The 27443-nt window shown below is 37.8% G+C and overlaps 2 protein-coding genes across 2 annotated transcripts in view; one reads left to right on the forward strand and one right to left on the reverse strand.

The window, feature by feature from the left end:
• The window catches only part of poc1bl (POC1 centriolar protein homolog B (Chlamydomonas), like), an 89416-nt gene extending 76091 nt beyond the window's left edge, over window positions 1-13325 (reverse strand). The window contains exon 1 of the mRNA XM_028818133.2: window positions 12918-13325. The gene's annotated coding sequence lies outside the window, so the exon portion shown is untranslated. The remainder of the gene's footprint in view (window positions 1-12917) is intronic.
• LOC127530089 (uncharacterized) overlaps window positions 1-27443 on the forward strand; it is a 123558-nt gene that overhangs the window by 70217 nt on the left and 25898 nt on the right. The window lies entirely within an intron of this gene.

Raw genomic sequence — 27443 nt, forward strand, 5'->3', positions numbered from 1 at the left:
TGGAGGTAGACCTTACATATGTACTGTGTGCTTTGGTAGGCCAGTCGGTAGGAGCACTAGCAAGCAAGAAAGCAGGAAAGAAAGAAAGAACCAGACATGGCAACACATCCTAGTCAATAGAGGCTATACAGTCACAGCAGGAAACATATGCAACTGGAGAGAGAGAGATGCCAAGTGAAATCAGGATTGTCTAAGGAGCAACAGCTGAGATTTATAATAATAATAATGCATTTTATTTATAGAGGCACTTTACATTAGCAGTAAATCTCAAAGTGCAACATAAAAAGTTAAACAAAGGCAAGGCAAGATAAAAACAGAGATAAAACAACAATAATTACGGCATTCTTGTTAATAAGCTTTCCTAAACAGAAAAGTCTTTAGCTGTTTTTTAAAACAGCCCACAATCTGCTGTGTTCTTAGGCTCTCTGGTAGGCCATTCCAGAGCCGTGGAGCAGTGGCTGCAAAGGCTTAGTCTCCCATTGTATGAAGTTTGGTCACAGGGGGGCAAAGGCGGTAGGTATTTGTAAAACGGAGGTTTCTTGTAGTGGATTGTAGTATAAGGAGTTCCTTAAGATATTGTGGAGCATTTCCATGGATACACTGGTGAGTAAACAAACAGAGTTTGTATTCTATACGGAGATGGATAGGGAGCCAATGAAGTGATCGAAGGATTTGTGAAATGTGTTCATATTTCCGCACCCTCATCAGGATTCTTGCAGCACTATTTTGAATTTGTTGTAGCTTTTGAAGGCTCTTGTTGGGTATCCCGATGAGGAGTGCATTACAATAGTCCAGTCTGGATGAGACAAAGGCATGAACCAGCTTTTCAGCATCACAAAGGGAGAGGTAGGGACGGAGTTTGGCTATGTTTCGCAGATGAAGGAATGCAATTTTACAAAGGTGATGGATATGTATATCAAATGACAGATGGGAGTCTAACTTGACACCCAGATTTGTAACAGAAGGGGAGAGGGTAATGGTACGGTCAGAAAAGGAAATACAATTTACCGAGGAACGAAGTTGATGGGGGGTGCCAATTAAAAGAGCCTCAGTTTTGGTACTGTTCAGCTTGAGGAAGTTCTTGGACATCCAGGCCTCAACCTCATCCAAGCAAGAGGAAAAAGTTGATGGAGGTGTAAGAGAAGTCGAATTCAGTCTCACGTAGAGCTGCGTATCATCGGCATAGCAATGGAATGAAACTCCATGCTTGCGGATGATGTGACCCAGAGGTAGTATATAGATATTAAAGAGGGTTGGCCCAAGGACTGATCCTTGTGGGACCTCACAGGTGACAGTGTGGGTATGAGATTTAGCATCCACCAAGGCCACATACTCAGTCCTGTCTGTAAGATGGGACTCGAACCACTCCAAAGCAATGCCAGAAAGTCCAAGTGTATAGTAAAGATGATGAAGGAGAATATTATCAAATTCAGCTGTAAGGTCCAGGATTTCTAATAAATAAATCATTATCACTCTATTGCCTTGTAGCAACAATACCTAGTGAGATATCTAATACACTGCAATACAGTGGTGTGAAAAACTATTTGCCCCCTTCCTGATTTCTTATTCTTTTGCATGTTTGTCACACAAAATGTTTCTGATCATCAAACACATTTAACCATTAGTCAAATATAACACAAGTAAACACAAAATGCAGTTTTTAAATGATGGTTTCTATTATTTAGGGAGAAAAAAAATCCAAACCTACATGGCCCTGTGTGAGAATATAATTGCCCCCTTTTTAAAAAATAACCTAACTGTGGTGTATCACACCTGAGTTCAATTTCTGTAGCCACCCCCAGGCCTGATTACTGCCACACCTGTTTCAATCAAGAAATCACTTAAATAGGAGCTGCCTGACACAGAGAAGTAGACCAAAAGCACCTCAAAAGCTAGACATCATGCCAAGATCCAAAGAAATTCAGGAACAAATGAGAACAGAAGTAAATGAGATCTATCAGTCTGGTAAAGGTTATAAAGCCATTTCTAAAGCTTTGGGACTCCAGCGAACCACAGTGAGAGCCATTATCCACAAATGGCAAAAACATGGAACAGTGGTGAACCTTCCCAGGAGTGGCCGGCCGACCAAAATTACCCCAAGAGCGCAGAGACGACTCATCCGAGAGGTCACAAAAGACCCCAGGACAACGTAAAAAGAACTGCAGGCGTCACTTGCCTCAATTAAGGTCAGTGTTCACGACTCCACCATAAGAAAGAGACTGGGCAAAAACGGCCTGCATGGCAGATTTCCAAGATGCAAACCACTGTTAAGCAAAAAGAACATTAGGGCTCGTCTCAATTTTGATAAGAAACATCTCAATGATTGCCAAGACTTTTGGGAAAATACCTTGTGGACTGATGAGACAAAAGTTGAACTTTTTGGAAGGCAAATGTCCCGTTACATCTGGCGTAAAAGGAACACAGCATTTCAGAAAAAGAACATCATACCAACAGTAAAATATGGTGGTGGTAGTGTGATGGTCTGGGGTTGTTTTGCTGCTTCAGGACCTGGAAGGCTTGCTGTGATAGATGGAACCATGAATTCTACTGTCTACCAAAAAATCCTGAAGGAGAATGTCCGGCCATCTGTTCGTCAACTCAAGCTGAAGCGATCTTGGGTGCTGCAACAGGACAATGACCCAAAACACACCAGCAAATCCACCTCTGAATGGCTGAAGAAAAACAAAATGAAGACTTTGGAGTGGCCTAGTCAAAGTCCTGACCTGAATCCAATTGAGATGCTATGGCATGACCTTAAAAAGGCGGTTCATGCTAGAAAACCCTCAAATAAAGCTGAATTACAACAATTTTGCAAAGATGAGTGGGCCAAAATTCCTCCAGAGCGCTGTAAAAGACTCATTGCAAGTTATCGCAAACGCTTGATTGCAGTTATTGCTGCTAAGGGTGGCCCAACCAGTTATTAGGTTCAGGGGGCAATTACTTTTTCACACAGGGCCATGTAGGTTTGGATTTTTTTTTCTCCCTAAATAATAAAAACCACCATTTACAAACTGCATTTTGTGTTTACTTGTGTTATATTTGACTAATGGTTAAATGTGTTTGATGATCAGAAACATTTTGTGTGACAAACATGCAAAAGAATAAGAAATCAGGAAGGGGGCAAATAGTTTTTCACACCACTGTACATGAATTAATGAAAGGCTACTTTAAAGAGTATATTGCCCAAATGACTAACTTACAAGCGACACTGAACTTGAAACATACTGTATTTGCTCTACTAAACTGCATAATGTGGAGTAACATACAGTATATATTACTGCACTGCATTTTTTCAAATATGGCATATAATGGAACTGGTAATTCATCTCTTTGAGCTTTACTTGTATGGTTTGCAATTGAGGAGGACCTTTCTTTTTTTTTCCTTCTTCAAACAATGAAGTCACTCAGTTATCACGGAATGGTGTGCTGTTCAAACTATGATTTAACTTTAGTTTGTAGTCTCGATGATGTGGCAAGCTCTGTCAATGTCTGTATTTCTCAACTACTGTAGTGTTTGCCTTTTGGTAAAAATACTGCTAAAAGTACTGCTGATATTTTCCCCACCTAATTTCTTTATGAGGGATTTTTTCCCTGTAACACCCCATATTTATCTGTTTAAAGCTAATCAACTAAGGTTCACAGTAATTATTGATTGGAATTTACTATATTCTCAGAGCATGGGGATGGCATTCAAGTTCTATAGCATGCAACTAAGTTATTCTCCAAATAAATCCCACATTACAGTTTTGGAAACTGCTATATTATACAGTGGGGCAAAAAAGTATTTAGTCAGCCACCAATTGTGCAAGTTCTCCCACTTAAAAAGATGAGAGAGGCCTGTAATTTTCATCATAGGTATACCTCAACTATGAGAGACAAAATTAGATAAAAAATCCAGAAAATCACATTGTCTGATTTTTAAAGAATTTATTTGCAATTTATGGTGGAAAATAAGTATTTGGTCACCTACAAACAAGCAAGATTTCTGGCTCTCACAGACCTGTAACTTCTTCTGTAAGAGGCTCCTCTGTCCTCCACTCGTTACCTGTATTAATGGCACCTGTTTGAACTCGTTATCAATATAAAAGACACCTGTCCACAACCTCAAACAGTCACACTCCAAACTCCACTATGGCCAAGACCAAAGAGCTGTCAAAGGACACCAGAAACAAAATTGTAGACCTGCACCAGGCTGGGAAGACTGAATCTGCAATAGGTAAGCAGCTTGGTGTGAAGAAATCAACTGTGGGAGCAATTATTAGAAAATGGAAGACATACAAGACCACTGATAATCTCCCTCGATCGGGGGCTCCACGTAAGATCTCACCTCGTGGGGTCAAAATGATCACAAGAACGGTGAGCAAAAATCCCAGAACCACACGGGGGGACCTAGTGAATGACCTGCAGAGAGCTGGGACCAAAGTAACAAAGGCTACCATCAGTAACACACTACGCCGCCAGGGACTCAAATCCTGCAGTGCCAGACGTGTCCCCCTGCTTAAGCCAGTACATGTGCAGGCCCGTCTGAAGTTTGCTAGAGAGCATTTGGATGATCCAGAAGAGGATTGGGAGAATGTCATATGGTCAGATGAAAAAACTCTACTCGTCGTGTTTGGAGGAGAAAGAATGCTGGGTTGCATCCAAAAAACACCATACCTACTGTAAAGCATGGGGGTGGAAACATCATGCTTTCGGGCTGTTTTTCTGCAAAGGGACCAGGACGACTGATCCGTGTAAAGGAAAGAATGAATGGGGCCATGTATTGTCAGATTTTGAGTGAAAACCTCCTTCCATCAGCAAGGGCATTGAAGATGAAATGTGGCTGGGTCTTTCAGCATGACAATGATCCCAAACACACCGCCCGGGTAACGAAAGAGTGGCTTCGTAAGAAGCATTTCAAGGTCCTGGAGTGGCCTAGCCAGTCTCCAGATCTCAACCCCATAGAAAATCTTTGGAGGGAGTTGAAAGTCCGTGTTGCCCAGCGACAGCCTCAAAACATCACTGCATGGAGGAATGGGCCAAAATACCAGCAACAGTGTGTGAAAACCTTGTGAAGACTTACAGAAAACGTTTGACCTCTGTCATTGCCAACAAAGGGTATATAACAAAGTATTGAGATGAACTTTTGTTATTGACCAAATACTTTTTTTCCACCATAATTTGCAAATAAATTCTTCAAAAATCAGACAATGTGATTTTCTGGATTTTTTTTTTCTCATTTTGTCTCTCATAGTTGAGGTATACCTATGATGAAAATTACAGGCCTCTCTCATCTTTTTAAGTGGGAGAACTTGCACAATTGCACAATTGGTGGCTGACTAAATACTTTTTTGCCCCACCGTATAAAATAGGTTGGATATGTCACCACACCCCTTAATTAGATCTGGTATAACTAGATGCTTGCTATATTACACAACAGGTCAATTGATCTCACTTGAGTTCAACTATAATGACAAACAGTAAAGACTATTGTTAAGGTCGCCCGTACAATATGGATGACTGAACAAGGTGGAGACTTATCAGATATACTAACAACAATCCAGTGAAAACACTGAAAAGTGTTATAGGCATTTATATAAAAGAATGGCTGATATGTGCTTCCTAACCATTTTAATAATGCAGTGCTGACCTCTCATGTTCCAGGGGAGGTATTGCCTTGCCCTGAACATGCCCTCTCCCCCAGTCCTTCAATCATGGGGGTGTCCCAGCCAGGCAAAGACCCTGGCTGTCAGCCACACTGTATGCTTCAATTTTAAGCTATTAAGCCAAAATGTGTTCATTTTGAAACAGAGTGTAGACTTGTACTTTACCCACACACAGACAGACATGCATAATATGTAATGCAATCCATTCTTTTCACACTTTTGCCTTCTTGTCAAATATGAATAAAACAATTGTCTCCTGATGTATATACTATTTTGAAATAATACGCAAGAACCATTTAAGTAAAAAATTCTTTTTTTTCTTATTATTTTGCTAACTTGCACAAATTATCAATCACAAACTTGATCAAAATACACTGATTAAATACAGTAAGTGAGATGGGAAAGTGTGTTTTAAGTGTATTTCAGGATGAATGAGCTAACTTACCGGACAACAAATGTTGACTGCTTTCTATCACTTTATCAGATACTGGAAGCTGTTAAAATTATATCAACAATACTATCCAACATCTTCCTCATGCTGTGCAACACATTGACATAAGCACATTTTCATTTTTGCTTTCATGAGTGTCATCATTGAACAAGTATACAGGTAATGCTTATCCTGGGATACATTTCTAACTTATTCACTTAGGTTGAAAGAATATTTTTCTGTTTTTCTAGCATGCAAACTAGATGCTCTACTGTACACTGTACTTCTGTTCTAATACTATATTCACTGTCAAGAAACACAGAAATGATGCCTGGAAATAAATTACATGTACAACTTTATGTAATCTTCATGAAATGAATGCCTTTCCAGAGCAACTTTGATAAAATGTAACAAAACCATCCACATTAAACTGAATAAATCCTTGTACTTCAAGCACACAAGATAGACGGATGCATTTTAATAAAAAGACAGTAGTAATACATAACTGATCAGTAGTTCTTCAACCATTGATATGCAAAAGAAAGGAAATGAGAGGCCAATTTATAGAAGACTATAATTATATGCCACTATAGTCGATCAAAGCCCTGAAAACATAAAAGTGATCCTGTCATTTAGTATTACATACTGTATGCCACCAACATACAATAATGACAATGTTCCTGACTGTTTTGCCTTGCAATGTAAATTAGTAAATGGTAATAACCTTGGCAGAATCTGACTAGGGTAGTGGTTTTCATGTTCAATCCTGGGGTCCCCTTGTGGCCACAGCGTTTTTATTTTATCTGATTTCTGCTTTTAATTGGACTCCTAAACTAATTAAGTAAGCTGTTATTTCCCAGTTTCTATTCATTGGTGTCAATTCACAAATTTCTAAACTGATTTTTCTAAAATGTACTGTAATGTACAGTAGCAAAAATATATGTATGCTAGTTGGAGATAACTTAGTGTTTTTTCATCTTACTTTTAAGATTTTCATCAACGTCATTATGATTTTCTGATCACTACTGGGTATGACGTTGTTGTCTGCTCTGCTCAATTTTAATTGCCCTTATAAATATACAATTAAGCAACAAACTCCAGGAAACTGGTGGATTAACAGGTAAACAACAAAAAATTAAAACTATGAAAAAAAATAATATATCTTAATTTCTTTTAAATGTAAATCTCATACTACTACTCATACTACACAGCTGTATGCCCAGTGGTAGTCCACACAACATAACATAATGAAAAGGCCACCAAATGTTATTGGAGGTCTGCAGCTACACTGACTAAACTGGATAAACTGCTCTAGGGTAAAAAAAGCAACATGCAATTTACATTATTCAATATTTAAAAGACTAACACTGCTATATACTAGCTTTTTACCACTCCACTTACATTATCCTTTGTTTCAAGAACAATAATATACCAAGAATCAAATATATAAAATTAAAATACCTGCCATAATACATTGTAAAATGATTTTTCATATGGAAAAGCATCATAAACCTTTCACTTTATACTGTATTAGCCTAACATTATATGAAAAACGTGAGGTTCATTCATTCATGATACTAAATTCTCCAATGATACTAAGTGAAAACAAGCCAAGAAAATTTCAGTTCTCTAGGAGCACTGATGAACTGATGGAAAAACAGAGAAAAGTTTCAATTTACACATATCTTTCTCCCTTCCACTGGATATAACTATAACTTATAATGCTGCTTGAATATGCTTATTATATACATCACACTGAAAACAGTAATACTGTCTTTACCAACTCAGACATCAGTGTTTACAATGTCTGGAAGAGATCAGAAGTAGGACCCTAACATTCAAAAACTAAAAGGCATTACAAAAGCATATACTGGAGACCCTTTAAAATATATTGAATAGAACCAGGAAACCTGCTTCTAAACACAGTTATGGTTAAATGTGCACATATAAGCAACAGTAAAAGCACAATGGGATAATAAAGATTAAATATTTTTATGATTACCGTGTATGACACTTAGGTACTGTATAATATGTTTAGGAGGAAAAAAGACTATTATGGATATAACCATAAGAAACACATCATCAGCTGTCAGAAAGGCAATTAGTACTTAACAGACTGACACAGTAACTGGGTGCAACTTTCAGTTTAAACAGTTATGCTACTGACACCTGTTCCAGCAGTACTACTTTCGTTTTCCAGTTTTTTGATCAACATGTGTCTCAACAAAAATCCAAATAAAATTAGTAAGTAAAAAAAGTAAAAAAAGCAAGTATAGAAGATAGATAGATAGAAGTCTGTTTGTTCCAAGAGAGAAATTTGGCTTTTTACAGAAACTCAATAAATAAGTAAACAAATAAATACATGAAAATTATGACAAATACACACAAGAATTACTAAAAGAGAAAGAAAACTAAAAATAAAAAAAAATTTGATCTGGCTAAAGGAAAAAAGAATAGAAACAGTCACAGTGAGGCATTATAAAGGTGTACAGCTGTGGGTATAAAGGAAACCCAACAGTGTTTCTTCGCATACTTCTGTTGAATAATTTGTTGGCTGAAAGTCCTCAATGGCCTTTTTAACTCTGGCCAATCTGGAAGCTTATCTTTTTTTTTAGTAATTCTGATGTGCATTTCAGAGTGGATTGTGTTTTTTTGTTATAATATTTATTTATTGAGCTTCTGTGTAAACAAAATAAAATTTCTTCTATTTAAACTGCACAAACCTGAATAGAAAAATCATCACTAAACAGAAAACTGTAGTGGCAATTATATATCTGATCAAAAAAGGACGATTTTAAAGCAACATGTTGCTCAAAATGTCAAAACACTGCTTCAGTTTATACATTTTCTAATCTTTTCTGTACAGACTTAAGACACCAGAGTCTATTGGACAACAAAAAGTAGAAACCAATCCAACACACGTACAACACAAAATACACTTACGTATACAAGGTCAATTGGCATAAAGTAGGCAGTTTCTTACCATAGAATTCAGAAAAATAACTACTTGGGTGCAATTGCAATCAAAAATATAAACTGTCTACTGCAACTGTATGTGCTATTAATCATCTACAGTATGTACAAAGACTCCCAGACACACAACACAACTTGAAGTATCCAACAGATTAACAACAACACCAATTGTTTATATAGCATATTTTCACATCAAAAGTATGAGTGTGCTTTACAGTGGGTTAAAGAAAATATTATAATTACAAAGAAAATATCTAAATAATTTTCTTTATTTTTTATGTTTATCAAAATTAATACAAATGCATACAATTCAGATAAACAAACAAGTAACTGAAGAGTCATTAAGTACAACTTAAAATGCTATTATTTAAACTCATTGTTTTTAAGTCTCAAACAGTTATAACAGTAAGTTCAATACTATGGCCAGGTGACCAGGGAGATGGTGACTGAAAATAAAAACTCCAGTAACCAAAAAAAACTATGTAAACAAGGATGTCACAATAACAAAACCATTGTGTTTTTAGGAAAGGCCAGCATTCCCTATATTTTGTTGCGGACGGCCAGGATGCGATTATTATGGAAGGACCTAGGGACAGAGTGTGGTGAGGGCATTATATACCCCTGGACGTTAGAGGGCAGCCCCCCTGGATTGCTGTGGCTCCACGATTCCCGCAGGGTTCACTGGGAGTTGGAGTTCGCTGAAGTCTTGTTGGGTTCTATGGATGTCACCAGGGAGAGCTGTGGGATCGGCAGAGCCCTTCTTGGCAAGAATACCACCATACCCAGAAGTGCTGCCAGAAGATCATCACCGGACACCTGGAACACTTCTGGGTACACTATAAAAGGAGCCATCCACCACTACTCTGGGAACCAGTGAATGGGATGGAGGTGGACAAAGCTTGCCAGAGGAGGAGGAGCCTGAAAACAAACTTACTTTCAAGACGAAAGACTGTTAGCTACACCTAGTGGGCTTATACACAGTTGTGGAGGTGGATTCCAAGAAACAGAATTGGGGCTAAACCTTATGGTCCATGTTGGTGTGCACAGCTCAATCACCCATGCAAAATGCTGAGGTAAAATAATTACTCTCTATGACTGTGTAGTGTACATTATCTTAATAGAACAGATTACACTAGGTTTTTAAATGACTTCCATCAAACTACCCAAAATAATGTCAAGAGAGCTGAAAATTGCAAGTACAAGTTAAAATATTCAAAACAGTGATGCTTTACGAATAATACATCACTTAGAACACATCAGGCCTTCTTACCTATCACATAATGTGTTTCTTAATTTCTAAACTGTGTTTTTAACGTATGACATGAACATACACAAGTATTTCTTAGTAGATACTTATGGTGGTTGTATGTACGGTACTGTATGTACAGTATATCACCCTGTTTATATCAAATACACAAAAACAACAGTCACCAAATTCTGCTCCTCCACCATTTGCAATCTCTTTGAAATCTTTAAGGGTTAACCTGTTAACCTATTCTTTTAATATATACTTAAAATATCATTAGCTTTGTGCATTTTAAATTAACATTTACTTGTATTACCACTAATTGAAATATACAAGGTGTCCATAAAGTATGTGTGCAATTTAAACTATGTAAAAAATATTAGAAACCTTGATGTTTCTAGTTTTCTTTTGTCTTTAGAAGTTTTATTTTTAGAACTTTAACTTAAAAATTACTTATTTTTCAGAATCACTGTTGACCCACTGTGGAGGATTATTATGCACGACTAACTTTCTGTCACCAGTTCAACAAAAAACTTAGCAGTAACGATGCATTTTTGAGTAATTTAATGATCTCCGATGAAGCAACATTCCACATTAGTGGCAAGGTCAACAGGCACAACTGCTGTAAATTGGGGAACTGAAAATCCACATGAGTCTGTTGAACATTGAAAGAGATTCTCCCTAAGTTAATGTGTGGTGTGCTTTGGGAAAAATTGAGTCGTAGAGCCATTCTTTTTTAAAGGGTGTGTTGTTAATAGTGATAGCTATATTGAAATGCTGCAAAATTACTTTGTTCATCAACTTGAACAATTAGGACTGGTAGAGAATACAGTGTTTCAACAAGATGGTGCTCCTTGTCACTTTGCTTTGCATGTTAGACAGTTTCTACATGAGAAATTCCCTAACAGATGGATTGGACAAGGTGGACCATTTTCTTGGCCTCCGCGCTCACCAGATTTCGCTCCACTGGATTTCTTTTTATGGGGACATGTGAAAACTAACGTTTATTCAACCAAACCTTGATCTTTAGAAGACTTGCAAGCTAGGATAACTGATGTGATTGCAAGTGTTACTGAAAATCAGCTTGAAAATGTTTTCCAAGAACTACAGAATCGTATTACCCTTTGTATTAGTAATGATGGTGGACATGTTGAAAATTAACAAGAACAATAAAAAATGTAAGTTTTCTTCTTTCTAATCCTTTTTACAGATTCTATCACATATACTTACAAAGTTACAACTATTTTAAATTGCACACGGACTTTATGGACACCCTGTATGTTAAAGAAAATGTACATACCGTACAGCATTTACTTTATTATTTAATTGTATCTGGTGTTTTATCTAATTATATATATTTAAAAATATGTACTTATTTCCTCTGTTACTGAGTATCTTTTCATGCAGTCATCAGCTCCACAAAACAAAAACACCTTGGTCTGTTTTTAGACTCTTCATTCTCCTTTCTTCATTTACTAAAACTTGGTAGACTATTTTCCTGGTCATTCATTGCCATTTCAGTACTCTCCAAGTTTACTTCATGTTCCGTGCTAACTTGCAATTGTCTCAGTCTATAAGCCATACCATCCATCCATCCATTTTCCAACCCGCTTAATCCAAACACAGGGTCACGGGGGTCTGCTGGAGCCAATCCCAGCCAACACAGGGCGCAAGGCAGCACTGCTACAAATTTTATAAACTTTGCTCTTTAATTCAAGTGAGGCTGCTTTCAGAAGTAAAAATTGTGGGACACCTTCAGAATTACTAGAACAGGGTCTCTGTTGTGAAATGTAACAAAATGGAAACCTAGGTTTAAAAGTCTCTGCCATCACTTAAATTAATTGTTATTAAAATTATCCAATTTTCAGAAACAAATGGTTGTTTGTTACAGGAACATGTAGTCATGGGAAGGGAGGTCAAAACAAGGAAACCGATTAAAAATGTTTGTTTATACGAGGGAGGACACAGTAAAGTCAGACAGATAAAAATGTAAATCCCTTGTTGGCTGAAACAAGCTTCACCACCAAATAACTGAACAAAGGTTCTGTGCCCGATACCCAAATTAAGTAATACAGTAATAGATATACCTTGAACAAAATGTATACGCCTAATCCATCTGCAAGAACAGAAATATAAGTAATACATCAGGTAAGCCGAACTGTGCATTGCAACTGAAAGTTCTTTAACGTGGACCTGAAGGGTGGGGATGTGCTGCATGTTGGTTGTATATTTAAGTATGACAGTACAACTACTGCTATAAATGTGAATGCTTAACGTTATATTTTTTAAACAGTATTCTCGAAGCTTATATAATAGGAAGTGTTAATATCCCTTTAAAACCGATGACCAGTCATTACAGAACGCAGTATAAGGCAGTGTGGATGCCTGGGTGGGTGGCTGCGCGGTGGTCCACTCCTTCGGGGACCGTCGTGATTTGTCACCGCGTCCCCTACAGGTGAGAAGAAGCGCGTTGGTAGACTTGCTTTCCTGACTCTGAACAGCGGCTTGTGCATCGCTGTCTCAGCCGTGTGACACGTCGCTTTTTTACTTAAACGAGTCCGAACGCCCAATGTCAAAGATTTAAAACATAATGAATGAGTCGAACCCCCCTTTTGTTTCTTACCTGTTCATTACATTGCCATAGCGCCGCAGATCTGTCCTTCGTATAATAACAGTTGCAAGTGTCACGCCGGGATCCTTTACTGTCATCTATTCAAGCTCTTCTCCACGCTGGTATCTAATGAAAACTTTTTCTTTTTTTATTAATATGCCACACCATGTGCTGCCTCCTTAGCCGCAATTAAAAAATCCGTCATCGGTTCCGGGTGTAAGTAGCACGGTGTAACTGTCAGTGCCAACAACTGAGAAGTAATTACTCTGAGAGTGTTTTTTTTTTTTTTTTGGATCCTCCTGAGGCACTAAGAGATCAGGTTAACACTTCGTCTTTTTTCCTTCCCTCCCCGCCTCTTTGATCTCCAGGAAGTTTGAAGAAGTGTTTGGTAGTTGTCGAAAGTGGGCCACGTGACCCGAGCATTGTGGGAAAGACAGGAGTTGTCGCGGGTGAGGAAAGGCAGTTGAGGAAACTTCAGCGCAGCGGCTCCTTCAGTTTCACAGTCGTAGTTTACATCTCTCTCAGTGCTGTCTTGAGTTTTCTTATTGAAAAATAACAAGTCCTGGCAATTCAGTCAAAAACACAAAGATAACGCAGAAAGACTATAAATGAAATCAAGCAGGTAATCATTAAAAGAAACATAAAGGTTAATCTGTATTACCGATAAAAAGTAAGTAAAAGCAGATGTCTGAAGTGTTTTCAACCTTTAAATGTGTGTTAATAGCTTTGCTCTTTGTAAATAAATTTCGTAAAAGCGTTATAGTTGATGTAAACGTGAATATCGTATTTATCACTTAGTTTTACTTTGTAACGGATTCGTGTATTAATGGTGCCGTGTAAAGTAAGACCTGATGGATGGAAGGAATGAAGTTGAGTCAGCAATGATAGCATAATTCGGGCCTGCAAAATTAAACTTATAATATTGAATAGTGTAGTCATAAACGCAATAAACACATATAATTAGAAAGTTTCCATCACGTTATATTTAAGTACAAAATTAAGAAATGTAATTAAAATTCAACAGATCTCACGACGTATTCATGTATGCAATATTGTTCAAAATCAATTTAACTTAAAATATTTTAAACATACAGTAATATGTAAAGATAGCAACAATACACATATATTAACTTACATTTAACTTCTCCAACTTACATTTAACTTCTCCATTTTTTTTTTTTTTTAATGATCCAAAACTTTCTTAGGTGGCCCATCGTTTGTAGTGTACACTTTTTCAAGTGCATCCCTATAGATCATCCTGAAGTTGTCTGCCGTCATACTGACACCCCAACATTCCAGATATCAACCTTTCATGTCCTTGATATCCTGATGGAATCTTTCACCCTGCTTTTCATTCACCGCTGCAAGCTTTTCAGGGAAAAATTCCAAATGCAAATCCAAAATGTGAATTTTGAGACTCTTGTTTTAGCCCAGTTTCTTAACTAATGCATTTTTCCCAATTTCTTTATAATTTGGATTTTTATCATTACCTAAAAAGTTAGAAATTACTTCTTTAAATGATACCCACACATTTCATTCCAGGTTATTCTTCATTTTTTTTTAATAATACCAGGTCCGCAATAAATTGCCCTGTTTCAATTTAACCTCAGAATTACCCCAGAGGTTTAGTCACAAATACATAAAACAGCATCCATCTGTTAAGAAACTACTTCATTAAACCAAGCTTAATACAAAGCAGTGCTATCAGCACTTTATGTGGGTCCACCAAGCTAATTCTGATGATGATTTTGGCATCAAACTTAAGCTTTTTTGTAGCTGGCCATTTCTTCTGATCCCAATGTATATTTTTTGCTCTGCTGTCCCACTCACAGAGAAATGTGTATGCTCAGACTGCTGATCCAGTAAGATATACATACATATCTTTCAGGTCCACACATATGAAAAACCAGTGTTCATTGTGGCTAATAATTGTTAAAAATATAACTGTTTTGATTTAAACATAATTTTAATATTAGAAAATATAAAATTCAAAAAAGTTAGAATTAAAATGTAAATTTTATAATTAATGATATTGCGAAAAGAATAAAAAAATGTAATTGACAGCTTAAAATGTGTTTTGTGAGAAAGTGATACATGATAGAGAAAAATGGTTTTCATTTTTTAATTTAGCGCCCCAACCTTAAAAATCACATGAACCAATCAAAGCAATTTTTTCAACGTTCACTTGTGGTCAGATTATTATTATCCATGTGTTTCCTGAATCTGCTTTTTCTTTAGATAAAGGAAACTAGAGGTTAGCTCTGATAGTTACAGACATAAGGTAGGAACTCCACCTGAGCTGTATACCTGTTCAATTTCAAGCCATACTAACAATGTGCCAGTTTAGATGTAATAGTTATAACCTAATGTGTTTATCACAGGATGTGTGGGGAAAGCTAGTGTACTTGTATAAAACCTATGAGAACAGGAAAATTTCACACAGGGGATGTTTCCCTTCCCAGTTATAGAAAGAAAATCTGTCTGACCTTCAATGACTGAACCTACCTAATTCATTTCAGAGTCTTGGAAGCTTATTTGGGAGTAAGGCAGGAATCAGTGCTGGATTGGATGCCATTCCTTTGCAGTTCACGCTCATGTACACACTGATACTCACCCATACTTGTCCTTTTTAGATTTATCATTTAAGCTAATAGACATGTTTTTGGGGTGGGTGAAGAAGACCAGAGTACTGGGAGATATGATGGACAAATTATTGGAATGTAAAATTTGATCACATTTCATAATCTATAGTCAACCCCTGTTTGATCAGTTAATAAATATCAATTGTAGTGCAACACAAACCTTCAACCTGTATAGTTATTACAACTCCCTTAACAGTTTCTTAGGCTTAAGTGGTCAATTAACATATTTACCTATATTGCTGTTATTGCGTGAATTATTTTCCAAGATCTTCAAAATTAACACATCATCTACATCTAACTTAACCCACTGTAAATAATGGCATGTATGGGTATATGCTTGTTCTCCTGAAGATGGCGTACTGTAGGTAGATTATAGTAATATACCATTAATAGAAAAGTTTTCCTTCAAGCAATGCATTTCAAAGTAAAGGATGAAATATGTGCATCAAGAAGCTTCTCGGCAAACATTAAGAAGTGGAAGGCACCACTAAGACTTTGCCTACTTCATTAGTGCATCCCTTCATAATGGATAACAAAGAAATGGGAAGACTGATTAGAAAGAGGGAGAGAGAATCCAAAAGCAAGTTTGAAGGATCTTTATGACTTAATGTGAAATATTTTTGTGTATTGCGTGTGCAAAAAATAGTAGATAGATAGATAGACAGATACTTTATTAATCCCAAGGGGAAATTCACATACTCCAGCAGCAGCATATTGATAAAAAACAATATTAAATTAAAGAGTGATAAAAATGCAGGTATAACAGACAGTAACTTTGTATAATGTTAATGTTTACCCGTTTACCTCCCAGAGTGGAACTGAAAAGTCGCATAGTGTGGGGGAGGAACGATCTCCTCAGTCTGTCAGTGGAGCAGGACAGTGACAGCAGTCTGTCGCTGAAGCTGCAGCTCTGTCTGGAGATGATCCTGTTTAGTGGATGCAGTGGATTCTCCATGATTAACAGGAGCCTGCTGAGCGCCCGTTGCTCTGCCACAGATGTCAAACTGTCCAGCGCCGTGCCTACAGTAGAGCCTGCCTTCCTCACCAGTTTGTCCAGGCGTGAGGCGTCCCTCTTCTTTATGCTGCCTCCCCAGCACAACACCGCATAGAAGAGGGCGCTCGCCACAACCGTCTGATAAAACATCTGCAGCATCTCATTGCAGATGTTGAAAGACGCCAGCCTTCTAAGGAAGTATAGTCGGCTCTCTCTAGTACAAGTGCTCCACAATGGTGAGGGTGGCAAGAAGAAAGCAAAATCTACCAAAAACACAACATTTGAGTTACGCAAAATAACATTGTATCATCAAGACAAAGGCCATACTTAAGTCAGTTTTTTTCTTAATTCGCCTCAGATGTCAGGAGGCTATTGGCATGCTGCAAGGAAACCTGTGCCTTCATTGCTAGATTGATAGACTAAGCTGTTGCACTGTGTCGCAACTCTAAACAAGGTTTCAGCAGACTAGCAGGACATATGACCTTTCCAGATCTGGTCACCCTCAAGTAACCACAGCTGAGCAGGACTAGTCCATATTAGAGACCAGTTCAGATGTTCCACCCATACTGCTGCTGAAACTACTGACAGACACAGGGCCCATATCACTGACAGGATTGTAAATGAAAGGGTCCATGCTGTAGGTGACCTGCCAGAAACCTAGATATCTGACTCTACAGAAGGATAGTGCCAGATCATACACATAGTAACCTTTGTAAGGTAATCCTTTTTGAGGTTGCTGACTACAATGACAATAATATTTTTGATACTTGACTCTTTACCACTGGTCCTAGAACACTTAAGAGCCACTCCTAGAAGGTGACAAAATTACAAATTTCAAACAACAGAATATGCATTCTTGTTTTAGGCTATTTCAAGATCAGCGATTAAGAATGTGATGTTATTTTTAATTATTGATCATTTACTAGGGATCTAGCCCTGTAGGAATCATTTTGAGAGGGTAAAACATGACAAATTACAATTGTAATAAAGAATGTTTAGACTTCAAAATTTGTGCTTAAATATTTAATATTTCAACTACTTTTGTTTATTGTGTACTTCTACCTCATGAAGTATCATTACGTTTCTTATCAACACCCTGAATTAGAACGGCTAACACTAATTCAGACTTTTCCATTACATAAAAGATGGTGTTGTAGGCTGTGTTCTTGATATTTTTCGGTGGTGGAAGGCTGATGTTTTGTGGTAAGGTTGTTATATTCACTAATAATGGTACCAAAGAGTGGCAAAATGTTGCACAATTAAGAATGTTTTGTACTCTGTACATGTGATATTAATGACAACACAAACAGGTTTCCCAGTTCTCAATTAACCCTATACAGTAAACATATTATCTTACAGCAGTTTTCTATTTGAAAAATGTAATGCAATACTTGTTGTAGTGTCGAAAACTAAGGGAGACAATAATATCCAGCAATAGTGTCACTGATGCTTCCTCCGTGAATTTGAGCTGTTCTCCATGTTTAACGAATCTCTACCACTTGATTATACATAGTAGTATGCAGATGTCCACATTTGCCTAACAGAAAGTATAGTAGTATAAAGATATAGTATAATGCAGATATTTTTTTGTAAATGTAAATCTCACACTGCTGCATTTTTTTTAATGAAAAATGACAGAAGAAAGGGACAGGTAATTAAAAAAAAGAGATCAATTAATGGGAAAATGGTTTACTAATTGTAAAATTAGTTTTAACAAAAACCTGCAGCCATAGGGGGGCCTCGGGGGCTGAACTTGAGAGTAGAGGGTTTGTAGAGGAACAACCACAAGGCAAGCACCAGGTACTCGTCTAGAAGAGTAACTAGAATTGTTTTGATGTACCAGTGGGTCACACTGAACCGTAAAATAAAAATGACTTTTATATTCAAAGTTGATATGCATTTAATTTATATTTGTAAATTTAGTATATTCATTTTTTCTGATGTGTATTGTAATTATGTTTCTATGTTCTTTAAGGTCATACAGTACATTGTTTTTAACAAAGAAACAAACAAACAAACAAATAACTATTTGTCCCCAGGGGGAAATTTGACATTTTACAGAAGCTCTTTAAATATGCAATAATTAATTACAAAAACACATTATTAGACTATGTGCTGCCAGGACAGGCTCCAGTACTGATGCAACTCTGACTTGGAATAAGCTGGCTTGAGAATGCTGTGTTATACTATGAAATGAACTCATATTTATATAAGACAATGAAACAAAAAAAGAATTAATCTCCCATCTGAAAGATCTAGCAGGGTAGTTAAGGAAGTTAAGTCCCTCTTATTGAAGTTTGAGCTTGGTTAGATAGATTCATTTGGCTTTTAATTGATTAAGAATGCTCCAATGACAGGGAGTTAAATATGTGAGTAAAATCAAATGTTCATGTATATTGTGTTATGTGTTTAATATTGGACTACTTTTAATTCAGTAAATATGGTGTTTCCATGGGAACCTTATAATAGCCTTGTCCTCTGATTCATATTCAAGTTAGGGTTAATTCTGTCTGGAGTTTCATGTTAACATGAGGTGTCTATGTGACTGCTAATTTCTTGACAAACCTGATACTTATTTTGCACCCGTTGCTACCAGATTAGGTCCAAACTCTTCACAACCCAGTCAAGCAGAGAGCAGAAATGGGTGGATGGATATTTTAGTATTGATATAACGGGACATTTGTATTTGCGCCCACACAGCCTCTTCAGTTTGATGTTATTTCTCTGAGAACTGACATCTTTTGTTGGGACCACAGGGTTAAATGCATATATAGAAACCTTTGTTTTCAAAATAGGAATTTTTGGGGGGAAAAAGTATCAAAGGGCAAGTTCATGTTTCTAATCCAGGTTGGTAACTTAAGCTGCTATGACCAATTCTGTGATGATACTAAAGCTGGTTAGGATTAAAACTCTGCGATCCCATGTTTTCCTTAGCAATAGCATATGCTTGTGGATTAACAGAATACTTTTGCTTGGCTATTGAAGTCTGCATTAATTAATATCACTATTCTAAGCATGACAGTTTGAAGTTAGTCTATTGTAGTGTTTTGAAATACACAGCAGTAACTTACCAAAAACTTATTCTCGTGGGTGTGAGGAATGGAAACAATGCCAATTTCTTTGGATCTTACAGGATGTATTTGGGTACTAAAGCACTATAGTTATTTTATTCTTGAAAGTATTCACAAGCTTCCTGTCACAAATTGTTAAGCATTTGCTTATTATGATACCCTGAATTGAAAACCTGTATCAGTTAATATACTGTCTGTCTCTATTGGCTCAATTTACTATAACTTAGAAATATTAATACACAACACTATAGCTGGGCGGCACGGTGGCGCAGTGGGTAGCGCTGCTGCCTCGCAGTTGTGAGACCTGGGGACCTGGGTTCGCTTCCCGGGTCCTCCCTGCCTGGAGTTTGCATGTTCTCCCCGTGTCTGCGTGGGTTTCCTCCGGGCGCTCCGGTTTCCTCCCACAGTCCAAAGACATGCTGGTTAGGTGGATTGGCGATTCTAAATTGGCCCTAGTGTGTGCTTGGTGTGTGGATGTGTTTGTGTGTGTCCTGCGGTGGGTTGGCACCCTGCCCGGGATTGGTTCCTGCCTTGTGCCCTGTGTTGGCTGGGATTGGCTCCAGCAGACCCCCGTGACCTTGTGTTTGGATTCAGCGGGTTGGAAAATGGATGGATGGATGAACACTATAGCTGTTCCTTTTTGTAATAATTTCAGAAAGTACTACCAATAATATAAATTTGCAAAGAAATTAAATGTTTTGTGTTAAAGATAAAGAAATTTCACTTATTGTTAAACTCTGGAATATATTTATTTAAACATAATTAAACACACTATTATAAAATTATCATTTAACTTAATAATATAATTATGTATGTAATTTTTATTTTGTCCAAAACACTGATGCACAACTTTAGGAACCCAGGTTTGATTTGTCGCTCAGCAGCTCCGGGTGCAACATCTGCTTGTTGTTTTTGTTTTCTCAGGCTACTCCAGTCTCTTCTTACATGTTGGGTAAACTGGCCTCTCTAAACTGACCTTATACAAAATGTGGGTGGGCAGGAGAGTATGGGGTGGAGGACTTGTGCCTTGGCTGTGTTATGTTTGTTTTTTGCAGTTCCTGCTGCCAGGATAGCCTTCAGCTCCATGTGACTAACTCTAGCTCTTAGTGACTGTAGGTAAATTCATTCCTAACACTATCACAAGATCAGAGTGTTATCTACTCTTTATATATAAAATCCTAGGCCTAAATGTGCAATGATTTTATGTCACGTTTTTTGTCACGCTTTAAATCTGGCTTATTTTAAAACCTACATATATATGTTTGGTATCATTCTTTTCAGAATCTTTTGAACTTTAATGTGATGTTGTTAGATTTTCAGAGTCTTATTCCGTTTTTAAACAATGAACTAAAAAATATCAAGAACTCACGTCTCGCAAGACAAGACTTTGTGCCAAGAGATTTAACCACGCCTGGGGCTGGAAATAAAAGACAAAGAGTATGAAACCGCTGTACAGGCTTTTAAATGTTCTAAAGGCTGCACAAGATGCAGATCACATGGCACAGCCGCAGCAGCAGAAAGCCAGCCGCTGGTTGAGCAAAGAGGAGGTAAAAAAAAAAAACTTTGTTTCCCATTATATCACCGTTTAACAGGGGGTTTCGGAGGAGCGACCGTGTCTCCTTGGGGTGCGTTCAGCCCCCCTCTTCACAATGTGAGCAGCAGAGATGTGAAGTGGCTGGCGCGTAGCGCAGGCCGGAAGGCGGTTGGCAAGCGGTTTGGCCAGCATCAGTGGGCACAAGGTAGGATACAGTCCTGAACACAGTGCTACTCCAACACCGACATTCAGTTCAGTTCACTTTCGAATTGTCAGTCAATTTTACCAGCACATTTTTGAAAATTTATGAGGAAAACCCAAAGAGACATAGGAAGAATAGTGGAACCCCCATGTAAAAAATGACCAGGCACAGGATGCATATCCTGCTTACTGAGTGCTTGAGGAAGCAACAATAACACCATGCTACCTAAATTTAGACTAAAAATATATTATATTGTACCATGTGTGGCACACTGCCTCAGCAGATAATTGTACTGACTTATTTTCTTAAACTAAATAAGGAGAAAACAGAGATTTTAGTGACTGGCAAAAATTGATATAATGAGGGCATTAGAAATAAACTTGATGCATTAGGATTAAAAGTCAAGACGGAGGTAAAAAATTTAGGGGTAACTATTGAGTCTGACCTGAATTTTAAATCCCATATTAATCAGATTACGAAGACAGCATTTTTTTTCACTTAAGAAATATAGCAAAAGTTAGACCTCTTGTAACTTTGCAAGATGCTGAGAAATTAGTTCACGCTTTTGTTTTCAGTTGGCTAGATTACTGTAGTGCAGTCCTCCCGGGACCACCCAAAAAAAGACATCAATCGATTACAATGAGTGCAGAGTGCAGCTGCTAGAATCTTAACTAGGAAAAGAAAATCCAAGCACATCTCACCAGTTCTGAAGTCACTACATTGGTTACCCGTGTCATTTAGAATTGACTTTAAAATCCTGCTTATGGTTTAAAAAGCCATAAATAATCTCACTCCAACCTATATTTCAGAATGTCTTTCACCTTACAGTCCAAATTGTAACCTTAGATCTTCAGATGAGCGTCTGCTTAGAATTCCAAGAGCTAAACTTAAAAGAAGTGGTGAGGCGGCCTTCTGCTGTTATGAACCTAAAATCTGGAATAGCTTACCGATAGAAATTCGCCAGGCTATTATGGTGGAGCATTTTAAAAAACTGCTAAAAACTCATTATTTTAACATGGCTTTCTCATAGCTTCATTTTAGTCTATCCCTGATATTCTGTGTATGCATTTAATTATCAATATCATTCATCGTTGTTCCGTAATCCATACTAACTCTTACTTTCTCTGCTGTTCTTTTTCCGGTTTTCTGTTGTGTCGATCTGCGCCACCACCACCCGATTAAAGCACTGTGCAGTCCTTACATTGATGGATTAAAGGCCAGAAGTCCACATGACTGTCATCATCAAGTTCTTCCATGTGAACCCTGAATACCATGAGGACTGATTTATGTTAGGTAGAATACCTAGAGGGGGCTGGGTGGTCTCATGGCCTTGGAACCCCTGCAGATTTTGTTTTTTTCTCCAGCCGCCTGGAGTTTTTTTTTTTTTTGTGATTTTTCTGTCCTCCCTGGCCATCAGACCTTACTTTTATTCTATGTTAATTAATATTGTCTAATTTTATTTTTTAATATATTTTATCTTTTTTCTCTATCTTCATCCTGTAAAGCACTTTGAACTACATCATTTGTATGAAAATGTGCTATAGAAATAAATGTTGTTGTTGTTATAGCAGGCAGGACGTTGTGTGTGTACCTCGGGTAACAATTTTACAAGTTAGTACTGCAGTGTGTAAAAGAGGGGATGAGTTTCAGATTCATCAGTATGTGTTGATTTTTTGGAATATCTAATACACACCAATAAAAGTGAAAATGTGATTTTTTACTATTTGCGTTATTGTGTGCTATAACCATTATTGTTTGCTATACTATGAATTATGTTACTGTACATGTAATTAAACTAAAATATGAAAGTAAAAGGTGAAACAGTTTTGGTTAGCAGTACTGCCTTAGGCTCCATAAGCCTTAGTTTTAATCCCATCCTGTACGCTGTCTGTGTGGAGTTTATAAGTTGTCCATGTCTATATTGGCCTTTTCAACATACTTGTGAAATCAGATTGCATCTTTAAATTGAATTATAGAAGAAAGGTCAGCTTTACAAATGTCACCTTACTTGTGGGTCTCGTCACAAATTATAACAAGACTGCGTTCAGGAATTGGGTAAGTAAACTGATTTAAAAATTTGGAATTAAATGCCAAGAAATTATTTGGTGGCAGAACTTCAATGAAGCAAAAGATACCAGTGAGCAGTTGAACTTCTTGGGACATAGGAGATCAACATGAAGTATATTTTCTGGTCCAGAAAGCCCACCAGAGGCTATCCTTTCTGAGACTGTTGAAAATGCAGGTCTGTTATTAAAAGTATTCTGACCTTCACTATCATGCTTTTTTTTTTTAGCAATTCTCCAGTGACAGGTAAGAAGCAGATACAGAGAGTTGTACTGCCTGATTGTAAAATGGTTTGTTGTTAACACACTTCTGCAGATTCACTGTATTCACAGCATAAACATAACACCATTGAAATCTTATCTGATTCATCATCTCCCATCAGCATTTGTTGTTCTTTTGTAAATTAAACATTTTAGGTCAATCAAAACCAACACTACGGACTTCTTAATAGTACTTAGCCACAAGCTGTGAAATGCATGGACGTTACATGTTGTTCTTAAGATGTGATGAATATGTCTTAGTTGTGTTTTATTGGTTTGGCTGTTGAGGAATTATGATTACTATTGTAATGATACTATATGTTTGCATTGATGTTTTACATTTATGTACTTTACCATGCAACTGATTTTGTTATGACAGTAATTATATTTACATCTTCTAATGTGTTTGAAAACATTATTTAAAATGAATGACACTGTGTAAAATATGAAATCTCTCCTCAGCCCAGCTCGGCTCTACTCACTTGCTTTCTTCTATTTTTCCATCAGTTGTACTAGGTGGCTTCACCCCCTGCTTGCTTCGCTCGCCAACCCCCCAAAGGAACACGCTGTCGTTCCACCGAAACCCCCTCTTAAATGGTGATACAATAGGAAACAAATACAGTTTTTTTTACCTCCTCTTTGCTCGATCAGCTGCTGGATTGCTGCTGCTGCTCTGCCGTGTGATCTGCATCTTCTGTCATATCACCTATTTCCATATATTCGATCTCTTTTTCGCTTTTACCTTTTCATCAATATCGCATTGAATTTTGTTTCCGTGTTTGGAATTACATCGTGACAACGCAACGTATAACTGTCCGTGAGTGAATATCGTTTCTTTCTCTCTACAAGAAATGTGTCTGACAATAGCATTCACACAAATGAGAAATGATTTCTCTTGTGGGATTTCACTTTCACCAAACAACAAATCTTTTAATTCTCGCGGATACGCCTCTTCATTGGGAAGAAACACTACTTTTCCCTGATGGCAACACAAATTAGATGATCTACAAGTCTCTGACTTAAAGTTTAAATCCAAACAATATATTCGATCTCTTTTCGCTGTTTCATTATTTCATCAAGTAATAATTTCTGTTTGTTTGCGCTAATGCGATCTTTACTATCTTTTTTTTTTCGTACTTTCATTATCTCTAACCTGCTGTGCATGTGTTTTTGAATTCTTTATGACATTCTACTTTGTCATCTTCTCTTTGTCTTTTATTTCCAGCTCCGGGCATGATTAAATCTCTTGGCACAAAGTTTCATCTCGCGGGACGTGAAAGTGTCTGAATAAGAAAGTCACATCTCGTCTCCTTCCTACCTTCCAAGATTTTTTTATAAGAAAGAGACATCTGATGAATCTTAGTTATTAAATCTGTTAATCTTTTTTGCCACATCTGAAAGACCTGCCCGTAAGGTTAGTGCACTACTTTAGGTTTGACCAGTATGATTAGGTGTCCGTATGAGTGAGCTCTTTAATGGACATAAGTTTTATCCACAGCTGGTTCCTGCTTTGTGATGGATTCTGATAGAATAGGCTCTAGTACACTTTTACTCTATAACAGAAAATACATTGAAATGTGACTGGTGATTTTCTATTCCTTTGTATAATTCTAAAAAAAGAATAAAATTGTTCAGTGTCAACACATACTGTATGATATTTTGCTGTATCTATCACTGTTAATGGATTATTGAAGTTACCACTTTTTTCATTTTAATACCTGTGTTCTATATATAGCGATAGCAGACAGATGCACGTTCACAAAAAATTATACATTGGACATACTGTAATATAGTAGGCACATGTAAAATTTCTCCTTACTCAGAATAATGCCAAAGCAACCACAAATATAAAAACGGTACATTTATTTTCGATTAACTCAGTACCCGTCTCATGATTCGAATGTTTTCTCTCATTGTGTTTTCCTTGACTTTACCTCAACTCTTTTGGTTTCCTTTTTGTTCTTGCCCCAAATCAGTTGCTCTCAGACCTCCTTTGTATACCCAGTGAGTGCAGGTGAATAAGCAGAATACAAAGTATCTGTGATGCTTTTGGTGCCCAGAGCTTAGCATCTTCCTTCTCCCAAGACATCGAAGTTCATGTGCTGAGAATGGACTAGTACAGTGAGGACTCAAATAACACGTTAGTGCAAACATGCAGTGCAGTTTACAGTGTACTTTAGCAGCAATCAGACTATCTGCAAAGTGTTCAGTAAAGAAATATTATAAAAACAGTGTCAAATGAAGCCAATAAATAGGTTAACATCAAGTATTAAAACACAGTCGGGTTCGGCTGTTTTTTCCTCTCTCTAGATCTTGAGCCCCAGTACATCCCTATTTCAAACCCATTTCCTCTGCTGACTTGTCGGGTCCGCTCAGTAGATGGAATTGTCAGCAAGCACTGTCAACAATCTTCAGTTCTTGTCCCCCACCACCAGTCCTTGGCACACATGGGGGTCACCAAGCTCTACTCTCTGGTTTCCACCACCAGCCTTTGGCATCCATGGAAGTATCAATGGAGTGATTGGCCACTGGTGCTCCTCTCCAATGTTCAGTAGTAGTAACCCTACCCCTGCAATGCCGTTATTCTCACTCCGCATGGGGCTTCCTGACCACCTTGCTTCCTTTCTTCTGCACCTGACTCACAGTCCTGATGTTTTCTCTCTCTTTCTTTTACCTCCACTATTTTAGTTTCATTTTTTTGTTCTTGATCCCCCTGACCCTTTTAATACCCAGTGAGTGCAGGTGCGCCAGACAACCCCCAGATCCTCGATGAGGGACAGCTGTGCCAACTGCCTTCATGCACCTTACATGCACTTAGCACATTTCCTCATCAGGTTTTCTGTAGCCACACAGCTTTCCTCCCGCATACCTGCAGTCATGAGGTCTGAGCTGCCTCATTGTTTTTATTTTATTTTATTTTTTTTAAAGAACACTGTACCATCACAGTGCCTTGACTCGGTATACCACAGTACCAAGGAAAATGTTACAAAATTCAAACATCCTAGTTTGCATGTTCTCCCCGTGTCTGCGTGGGTTTCCTCCGGGCGCTCCGGTTTCCTCCCACAGTCCAAAGACATGCTGGTTAGGTGGATTGGCGATTCTAAATTGGCCCTAGTGTGTGCTTGGTGTGTGGGTGTGTTTGTGTGTGTCCTGCGGTGGGTTGGCACCCTGCCCAGGATTGGTTCCTGCCTTGTGCCCTGTGTTGGCTGGGATTGGCTCCAGCAGACCCCCGTGACCCTGTGTTCGGATTCAGCGGGTTGGAAAATGGATGGATGGATGGATGGAAACATCCTGCTGCTACATGTATAAATTGTTGAAGACCTCCCGCCATGCCTCCAGTTTGTTTGTGTTTCTTGCAGCGCTGACCTCTTCCTACCGCCATTGAGTCTTCACCACCACCTCTCCTTCCAACTTTTATCTCAGGTCAGCTTGTGGCATGAGACAGCATGAACTCTCTTCACGAAGTAACTTCTGGAGTACGCTACAAGTGCACTAGTGGGCCTTAGCATTTCTACACTCTTAAGCCCTCAGTAGCCCTTAAAGCACAGGTGTCGAACTCCAGTCCTCGAGGGCCGCAGTAGCTGCATGTTTTCATTCTAACCATCTTCTCCATTAGTGAGCCGTTTTTACTGCTAATTAACTTCTTTTGCTTTAGTTTTAATTAACTTGACTCAGGCCCCTTAGTTGTCTCTTTTTCCTTAATTAGTAGCCAAACAATAACGAGACATCAAACAAGTCACCATATGACCAGCTCATCTGTGTCCATCACAC

Source organism: Erpetoichthys calabaricus, chromosome 13 (genome assembly GCF_900747795.2).
Source record: "Erpetoichthys calabaricus chromosome 13, fErpCal1.3, whole genome shotgun sequence".
NCBI classification, from domain to species: domain Eukaryota; kingdom Metazoa; phylum Chordata; class Cladistia; order Polypteriformes; family Polypteridae; genus Erpetoichthys; species Erpetoichthys calabaricus.